Source organism: Dipodomys spectabilis, unplaced genomic scaffold, assembly GCF_019054845.1.
Source record: "Dipodomys spectabilis isolate Male_0828 unplaced genomic scaffold, ASM1905484v1 ptg000096l, whole genome shotgun sequence".
Classification (NCBI taxonomy): domain Eukaryota; kingdom Metazoa; phylum Chordata; class Mammalia; order Rodentia; family Heteromyidae; genus Dipodomys; species Dipodomys spectabilis.
Window position 1 is genome coordinate 1699621 of NW_024870773.1, and position 8375 is coordinate 1707995.

The window sequence follows — 8375 nt, forward strand, 5'->3', positions numbered from 1 at the left end:
GGTATAGCTTTCAGTGAGAGAGCACCCACTTAGCAAGCACAAAGCCCTGCTTTCAAATCCCAGCACTACCAAAATAACCCTCCCTTCCCCTGTTTCTGTTTATACTGAGGAAGGACAGACAGGCTGGTGGTATGTTCTGCTGAGAGAAATAGGCCAGATACAGAAACACCAACCCTGCACCACCACATGTCCCATCCCCCCCCCACCCCATGGGATCTCAAAACAAAGCAGAGCCTACAGTAACCAGACCAGAGAGGGGGGTGATGGGAGAGGCTAGTCCAACATTTTTATTTTAATGTAAATTGTAAAGACCCAATGAATGGCATAGTGGCCACCGTTCTTTTCTTTAAAAAAAAAAATTGACTTCAAATGGTTGGGGGAATGTTACAACTTAGCACGCCCATCCAGCCAAAGGTCCAGTGTTTCTTGATCAACAAGCCCTCGACCACCACTCCCCTCATCCACCTGCCCCTTCCCCCAACTCATTCATGTTTCCCACTAACTTCAATATGTGCATTGAGTGTTTTGGCTGCCTTTGTCCCCCATTCTTTTTTTCATTCATTCACCTCCTCCATACTACATCCTCCCATTCAAACTCATTTCACCTTCCTGACTTGCAAGTTGTTAACTGCTCAACAAGTTTACTCCTTGGAGTTTCACTCCTGCTTATACTAGTCTTTAGTCAACTATACCCTGCATATGCACATATGTGCCCCTGTGGGTGTCTATACAGGAGGTAATATTTTGGGCCTAAGATCCATATATGAGAGAAACCCATGCCCTTAGTTTTATTTTTGTTTTTTGGTTTTTTTTTTGGTCCGGTCGTGGGGCCTGAACTCTAGGCCTGGGCGCTGTCCCTCAGCTCTTCAGCTCAAAGCTAGCGCTCTACCACTTGAGCCACAGTGCCACTTCCGGCTTTTTTCTTTTTGCTTATGTGGTGCTGAGGAATCGAACCCAGGGCCTCATGCATGCAAGGCAAGCACTCTACCACTGAGCCATCTTCCCAGCACCTGCCCTTAGTTTTTTGAGGCCTGGCTTACTTCACTCAGAATGGTATTTTCCAGATTCATCCATTTCTCTGCAAATGATACACATTCATTCAATCTGATGGCTGCATAAAATTCAATTGTGTGTGTGTGTGTGTCACATTCTTCACTTATCTGCAAGCCACATGACAGGATACCACAAAGGCACCTGCACATCCAGGTTCATTGCAGCACAGTTCACAACTGTCAGGTTATGGGAATTGCCCAGATACTTAACTAGTGATGACAACTGGACCAAATATCTATTTTCTATGCTTGAAACTTGTTTGCAGCACAAGAGGCAAAGGGTGGTGGGGCACTGGTGGCTCATGCCTGTAATCCTGGCTACTCCAGAGGCTGAGATCTGAGGATTCAAAGCCAGCCAAGGCAGGAAAGGCCATGAGACTCTTATCTCCAATAAACCACCAGAAAACCGGAAGTGGTGCTGTGGCTCAAGTGGTAGAGCCTTGAGCTGATGGTGGGTGTGGATCACAAAAGGGATAGGACAAGAGATAATACAACAAAATACAGGTATTGTGACTAGGCAGTGTGACCATTTGTCCAAAATGTCTGAGTGCAAGTCACAGCCAAGCATGCTTGAGGAAGGGAACTCAGAGCCAATCACATGCCTCAGGCAGATGTCACAGCCAGTCGCACGCTAGAGGAGACTTCATAACCAATCGCCAACCTGAGGCAGGGAAGTCACAATCAATTACAAGCTTGATGAGGGGAAATAACAGCCAATCCTATGCCCGAGCTGGAAGGATATCACAGCCAATCGCAAAGCTGAGTAAGGAAAGTCACAGCCAATCCCGGAGGAGGGGGGATGTCAAACCCATCACAAGCTGAGGAAGGAAGTCATAGCCAATCCCATGCCGGAGGAAGGGAAGCACAGCCAATCACAAAGCTGAATAAGCAAAGTCACAGCCAATCCCATGCCGGAGGAGAGGGGATGTCACAGCCAATCGCAAGCTGAGGAAGTTAGGTCCTAGCCAATCCCGTGCCGGAGGAAGGGGCTGCACAATCAATCACAGCTGCTGCCCTAAGGGTCCAACACCGGGTCCCCAGGCAGCCATCTCTATGGGAGCTCTGCGTCCCAGCAGGAACACTGTTTCCTGGAACGCTGTGGCTCTTCTCGGGGCTTTTAAATGCGGTCTACGATTCAAAATCTGGAGTAAGGCTCGGTGCCATGGCGAGGCTCCTCTCCGCCTGCCTCACAAGCAGCCGCGATGGCGCCCCGAGGATCGCGGCGGGGTGGGGGGGGGAGGGGGGGAGGCAGAGGCCTGCAGGCGCTGGCTGGGCTCTGAGCTGGCCCCCGGCCGGGCTTCGAACCTGGGACACCGGCCCTGACCATGTGAGATGAATTCTGATCAATTCAAAGGAAGTCTCACCTGTGACTGGGTCCGGGCAGCCAGGAGCAGATGGATCGGGTGTGGCTTTCTTTGCATCCTGAAAAGTAATCACGGAGGGCTTTTATCCTTGTGCACGTACTGAGTGTGTCTGAGCACGTGTGGCCTGGCACTCAGTCCCTGTGGTGGGGGGGAGGGAAGAGTGAGGGGGGGAGATGGGGGGGAGGAAGGTGTAGGAGGGTCGTGAGGGGGAGGGAGGCGTGGGAGAGCATGGAGGGGAGGAGGAAGGTGTGAGGGGGGGAGATGGGGGAGGAGGGAGGCGTAGGGGGGTCATGAGGGGGAGAGGCATGGGAGAGCATATGGAGGGGAGGTGGGAGGCATAGGGGGAAGAGGGAGGCATGTAGGAAGGGGAGGGGGAGAAGGCCTAGAACCTAGAGGGAAGCTGCAGCGCTGGGCCCAGGGCAGGGGAGGCCTGGGCAGCGCCACCTCCATGTTCAGAAGAGAGTCAGGTTCACTGTTCTGAAGAAATCAATTTATCAGTAAACCACAGGGATATCTTGCCCAGCCTTCCACTTTCAGTAATGCATGAGAAGGAAATAAGCAGATGCAGTTACAAGGAGTTAGCATCAGTGCACACAAAAGGAACCAATTACCATAGTGGGAGAAGAGCCATGCATGGATGGAAGAAATCATTAGTTGTCTATTTACCAACACATGGGATTAGTGTCCAAAATATAGAAAACTCAAAAATTAAACAGAAAGCAAAGGAAGGGGTGACAGCCCAAGAAGAACTGTGCTCATCACCTTATAGAATTTTAACCCCTCTGTACAACATGCTGATAATAATCATTATATCTTTAAAAATCCAATCAATAAATGGGCAAACAATTCCCAAAAAAAGTACAAGTTGCTAATAAATAATTTTTAATGCTCCATATCTTTAGACATCTGAATAAATGAAAATAAAATTCACATTGGGACTCCTCAGACAGAAAGGCAAAAAAAAAAAAAAAAGCCGGATACCTGTGGCTCACACCTGTAATCTTAGCTATTCAGGAGGCTGAGAGCTGAGGACCAAGGTTCAAAGTCAGCCTTGGCAGGAAAACCCAAATAACTACAAAAATCTCCAAATAACTAAAAAAAAAAAAAAAAAGTAGAATTGTGTCTCCAGTGGTGGTAGAATACTAGCTAGCTTTGAGCAAAAAAGTTCAGACAGTGCCCAGGCTCTAAGTTCAAGCCCCAGGACTGGTGCACACATGTGTGCATGTACACAATCACACACACAAGAAATGCTAATAAAAATCGGGGAGGGGATGCTCTTGAATTTGGGTGGTGGAAATGTAAATTACACTAGCCACCATGGGGAAACAGCACGGAGGTTCCTCAAAACTAAACTAAAAATAGTACATCTTTTTTATTTTCAGTGCTAATGACCAAACCCAGAGTCTTACAAACATTAGGCAAGCACTCTACCCTTGACCTATTATTCCCAGATCCCAAAAAACTAAAAATAGATCTACCATGGATCATGGTATTCCCACACACATACATGCCCCAGGCGTATGCCTGGAAGAATGTAAGTCAGCATGCAGTGTGTTACCTACACACATATTTACAGTGGCATTATTCACAATAACCAAGCTATGGCGCCAGCCTAGGCACCCATCAATGAATAAAGAAAATACGATCTATGTACACAGTAGAGCCATAAAGACAAAACCTATTGGCCTCTTACAGGCGCCTGTAATCCTTGCTACCCAGGAGGCTGAAATCGGAGAATCACAGGTCAAAGCCAGCCTGGACAGGGAAGTCCAACCACCAAAAAGCCACAAGTGGATCTTTGAGGGGGAAAGCTAAGGGACAGCACCCAGACCCTGAGTTCAAGCTCTAGTTACTGACATTTCCCCTCCCCACAAAAAGAACAAAAATTATATCATGAAACAATCTCATGATGATGATGCTAAACAGAATAAGCCAGACTCAAAGAGACAAATCAGATATTTTCTCTCAGATGCAGAATCTAGATTTTTAAAAAGACAGTAAAGTAGAAGGGTGACTTATTTTGGAAGGGAACCAGCAGGAGACGGGGGTTGCAAGGGAAGGTAATAGAGGATGAATATGGAGGAAAAACAAAAACAAGATGCATGTGACATGAAGATTATTTTCTTGAACTGTGTTTGAATTGATTTGCTGCTCTCAATATCCAGAAGATATTTGAGATCACTAAAACAAACCCGGTTTTGATCCACGGGAAAAAATAAATATTTTCAGAGAACAGTTAACCCTGTAACAGAAACCATGCAAAGTGCAACACAGATTGGAGCCTTCGTGCAAAAAGGTTAGTGAGCAGCTGGGAAACCATGGAATTGGTGTGTTGAAGGAATAGTCCATCTAAGGCAAAATGAAGTTAGGATGTCAGAGAGACATAACAGGACTGGTAAAGAGGTGGAATGCAGAGAATGGGATGCACCAAGTTGCAACCATGGCAACGGCAGGAAATGCAGGTTCTTGGGTAGAAGTATGAGTGAGCCGCAGGTGCACAGGACAGACAGAACCCAAGGAAAGAGGTTCACCTCAGAAATGTCAGGACTGCCTCGTGGGTCCTGAGCTAGCTACTGCATTAAAATGTCTCTGCTACTGCACAGTGAGAAAACCAGGAGTCAAACCATTCCCAAATAAGGAAGTTCTGGTGCACAGCAACACATGGCAAAGTGACAACCTCCAATGTTTTAGTTCTTTAAAGATGGCCAGGAAGTGAGGCTCAGCCATATCTATCAAGTTTAAAACAAGGTGGAACCTACCATGGATTTCTCGCCATCCCCTCTGGTCCACTACCAGATGCCCTACCACTGGCATCCTTCTGCATCACAAACCCTCCTGACAAATCGGGAACAGATCAACAGTCTACAACTGACCTTGCTGAGTTTTGAGCTCTGTATACTATACACACGCATACAAGGCCACAAATATTTCTGTCACCAGTCTGGCTCTGGCAAGCATTTCGTGTGTGAGTTCCTACACATCAGTGCATTTCATAAAACATAGGGCACTGGTGGTTCCTACCTGTAATCCTAGCTACTCAGAAGGCTGAGATATAAAAACCACAACTTGTAGTCAGCCCAGGCAGGAAAGTCTTTTGAGACTTTATCTCCAATTAACCATCAAAAAGCCAGAAGCGGAAAACTGTTAGCCTTGACCAAAATAGCTAAGACGGTACTTAGACCCAGAGTTCAAGCCCCAGTCCCAGCACAAAACAAAAACCTATTTTTAGCTATTTTTTCACACAGTCGTGGCATATACAATTTTTATATTTTCAGCTAAAATAGTTTAAGACTCGGCTGGGAAGGTGGCTTAGTGGTAGAGTGTTTGCCTAGCATGCATGAAGCAGCTCAGGGACAGTGCCCAGACCCAGAGTTCATGCCCCAGGACTGGCAAAAAACAAAAAACTCGTTTACTTATTTCTTTGAGAGTCATGGATACTGTCTCTTAGTGTCTTTAGAGCATTTAACTGCATGATTATCACCTTAATTTAACATGAGGAAAAGTTTTAAAGTTTCTAATATTGGAAGGAATGCTAGATTGAGTATTTTTGATTGTGCAATTTAACAAATGCACAAATAAACAGACAGCCTCCTTTCCCAGCCACATCACGTTTTTGAACTTCCCATCTTGGACCATGCGATAATCTGATATGGGAGATGTGGTGACCACAGTGTGTGTCTCTGGTTAATGTGATCAGCAACTTCTACGCCTGAAACCATCTGTATTTCTTATCTGACTAGTCTCCTGGCCACATTCGCTCAGGAAGGCAGACAGCACTTTAGGTATTCCACTCAGGAAAGGACTCAACACAGGTGCTTCCAAAACACTGGCAGGGCTGGAGGAAAAGAAGGTCGTACACAGCCAGCGAGCGCAGGAAGTCAAGGAAACAGTGATGACCTCAGCAGCCTGCAGCCTGAGCAGGTGAGTGCAGGGCACAGAGGTCCCTGCAGAGGCTCACGTAGCCCCTGCATGCAAAGCCAAGCCCCTGCCCTCCAGCTGAGGACACACAGCCCTCCACCACACTCACAGGACACACACCAACACCCCTGGGTAAGAGGGGTACTGTAGATGTGTGGCCTCCGGGCTCACAGCCACTGGAATAGAGAAGGGTCCCATGCCCAGGGGTGCACAGTCCAATCCCCAACTTCCTCTCATCCATATGCACCCCTGGGCTAAAGCTAAACTTGAAACCTCATACTTCCACTCGACCAAGGCGTGAGTGCTTCCTCCTGCCTGTCCCCAGCTCTTGCTCTGGCATCATCGCCCTTCCAGGATGATCTGATGTGCCTTCACACCTTCCGACTGAAGATCACCACCAGCAGCACACACCACTACATAAAGTAAAAGACTGCCAGTTAGCACATCAAATAAACACACTAGGAATCGAGAACACGTGGGCTGTTCAGGGAGGGCTCCTGAGGACAGAGAGTGGGGTTCCAGGACATGGGGTTCCAGTGTCCCCCATTGGAAGCTGCTGGTCTTCTGTAGTCTTAACACTACACATGGAGATACTACGATGTCACTGAGAAATTCATCTGTGTACACACATGCAAGCATGTATGGGCACATATGTGTAGGCACATGTGCTATGCCAGGAGGGTAGAGGCAGCGAGGCAGAGGCTTTTAGTTGCATTGTGGTGCTGAACTAGGACTGCAGGTATAACTCAACAGTAGGATTATTGCCTACTTCCATCCCTGGCTTCCATCCTCAGCATCAGAGACCTATGGTTTTGTATTACCTGGATACATTTACTACATGGAGAATGAACTGCTTTATCCTAACTTTTGGGAACGATACGCTGTCTTGTGCCACTTACAATAGGGACATACAATGTGAAGGGTGACTGCTGTGCAAACACCTCAGGTAATCGGATGATCAGCACTGGAGGTGGTGTCATCTTATGGGATATGCAGTCTGTCGCTGATGGATGCATTACAGCTGTAACCAAGTTAACTGTCTTTAGCTTACTCCACAAAAGTAAGACAAAGGGAAGGGGCGATGCTGTCCAAAAGAAATGCACACTACCTGATTTATGTACCTATAATCACTCTGTACATTACCTTTATGATAACAATAAAAAATTCACCAAAAAAGATTTCTCCTGAGACACGCAGACTGCATGTCCACAGGGAGCAATCACAACAGTGGCCTCTGAGTCAAAATCAATGGTTCTACAAATGCAATCACGCTACTCAGTATACACTAATGTGGAAAATGAACTATGTAACTTATGAGCAGGGACAGGAGGGAGAAACAGTGGGAAAGCGAAGGAAGGAGACAATGTCCACTGTCCAAAACAGAAGTGCACTCATTCCCTTAGTGAGCTATACAATACCCATACATACTACTCTGCTTAAGGTAAGATAAACACTGTTCAACAAGTGAGAAAAAAGGTCAGAAAGACTGACACAGGCGTCCTACTCCATGCTGAGCCCCAGAGCAAGTAGGGGCTGCCACTAAGTGGTGAGGTACTGTGCTTCATTATGGCTTCTAATCTAAACCTATGCCTAGCCCACCATAGAGAACCTTAGACAAACTATTTAACTGATCAAGGTCAGTTACAGTGTTTATTTTAAAAAAAGAGGGGATAGGGCTGGGGATGTGGCTCAATAGTAGAGCCCTTGGCTAGCATGTGTGAGGCTCTGGGTTCAATCCCTGGCACCACAAAGGAAAGAGGCAGAGGAGAGAAAAACTGTAGAAGAGCTTATCTTGATGGATATCTCAACTTATTTTTCTCATTGGATGCTTCTGTCTTTGGTAAACTAAGAAACCATTAATCTTGGGTCAAGAAAATGTACATCTGTTTATTCTAAGAGTTTTACAATTTGGCTCTTACATTTAGGATTGGAGCCTAAGTTAAATATGGGATATGATTTGAAATGATTTGTCTTTATTTTTTTGCACATGACCATTGTTCAAAACCCTATTATCTCCCCCACTGAACGGTCTTGATGGTTT